The following is a 1898-nucleotide window of genomic DNA, read 5'->3' as shown; positions in this document are numbered from 1 at the left end:
ACTAGGCCTGATGTCGAAACCTTGACCTTAGGCACCTTGTGGGACAGAAACTGTCATTTAATTGATTTGAATCCAGAAATACAGGTTCATCCATCCTGAGACTTTCTTTCTTGAAAATTCAAGTGAAAGAACACTCTCTTTTCTATTATCATTACTATTTTACAAATGTTGATAATGAAAGTGTTTTAGTTCAAACCATTTTAGATGTTGCAGTGAACTAATCAATTTTTATTAACTGTGAAACAGTATAATGATTTTTACTCCTCATGCAAAGTTAGAATTCATGTTAAGGCCTGTTACAGAGTAATTATGCATTTTCTGATTTCCTGTCTTTGAATGAGCAGTGTACGTTTGCTCCAAGGTCGGAGTCGAAGCAGACAAGTGTTGGAACAACTGTCTTGTTTTTAAATCCTCTCAGACGTAAACAGAGAAGTTGGCACCTGTTTCTCCAAACTCGCCCAAACATTTCTCTCGGCTGTCTGAAAAACAGTTTCAATCTGTTCTATAACATTCTTGCTGTTTTTCTGACTTCTAGTAACCTCTTACGTCACAAACCACACCCCTGTCTGGTCGACATTGACCAATCAGGGACTCCCAAATGAACCGGAAATAGAGCCCTTTAAAATGTCGGTACTTCCTAGTTCTCTCAGTTCTGTGAGCAGTAGTTTTGTGAAGTTTCAGTTCTGTGAGTTGCCGTTGGAGTCGGGCTGGAGAGTTTGCAGCTCCAGTCGTTTGGGAGAACAGAAGTCCAGCCATGATAAGGCTCTTCCGAGATTGGGATTATAACATCTATTCCCTCTGAGTGGAACTCGGACGAACCCCACTCATGTGAGGTCCACTGGCTGAGGTGAACTTGTGTCAGACGGGATATCGTCACTACTTCGGACGAGTCACAGCCATCCTATGGAGACGCTGGACAGGTAGCGTTAACTGGAACTCCGTATCCGCTGATTCATCTTCAGAGAGGTAACGAGTCAAGTTCACTACCGAGCGTACCGAGGAAAGCTGGGTTCGAATGGAGAGTGTCGGTTCTGGTCAACACTCTCCCTCACACACCATCTTTTACTCCCTTTAAACTTCATTTTCCATCTTTAAATTCTTCTATCAAGTAGAAATCATTCCAGATATTTTAGAAATGTCTGTGTAAAGTGCTCATCCACCGCCGTGTGGATACTTGATCATAATTGTACAGCTTGCTGATTAATTATGTTGTTATTTTCATATTTTGCCAAATTAATGTAAATGTTTGATGTGTTAAACTTGATTCTGTTAATAAATGACCCACTGTCGTGGTGAGTCAAAGATAATTAACGTCTCACGTCCACATTTCATTAAATTCAATGCACGTTTATATTCAGTCCAGAAAAATGAAAGAATCCGTTTTAATCAGGTGAATATCTCAGGATATGTTCATCTACATTTGTAAAGAAATAAAATCATTTATATGCTGCTTAAATGTTAATTCAGATTCAAAATGACTTTAAAAAAGTTGTTCTGAAAGTTGATGCCCACCTTGATCTATGTATAGAATAAAATACTGTACTTTTAATGTCTCCTTTGTTTTTTCAATAAGTTTTCCATAAGCCAATAAGTTTTCTTTTGCATTTTATTAACATGTCCACAAAATTATTCAACAAAATGGAAAAATTTCTTTTTTTTAATTTTTAATTAATCAAAGCAAAACGCAACACTTTCTTAGCTATTATACATGCCCACAGTTTTATTTACAATGGTAAATATGGCCACGAGGCTGGCTCATTATGCATCAAAATGTAAATGTGCACATCATACACACTTGAATATTGATGAGCTACATAAATTGTTTAAAGCCTTTACTCAGTATCATGAGGATTTTTTTCTTCTGGATCCTTGTTTCAGTTTTTCCTTCAGGCCTCAGA

The 1898-nt window shown here is 37.4% G+C and overlaps 1 protein-coding gene across 1 annotated transcript in view; it reads right to left on the bottom strand.

Annotated features, from left to right (window-relative positions):
• aqp4 (aquaporin 4) overlaps nt 1–1898 on the bottom strand; it is a 22159-nt gene that overhangs the window by 18046 nt on the left and 2215 nt on the right. The window lies entirely within an intron of this gene.

The sequence above is a fragment of the Nematolebias whitei genome, chromosome 9 (assembly GCF_014905685.2).
Source record: "Nematolebias whitei isolate Nwh7 chromosome 9, NemWhi1, whole genome shotgun sequence".
Taxonomy (NCBI): domain Eukaryota; kingdom Metazoa; phylum Chordata; class Actinopteri; order Cyprinodontiformes; family Rivulidae; genus Nematolebias; species Nematolebias whitei.
This window is presented reverse-complemented; position numbering and strand designations above follow the sequence as displayed.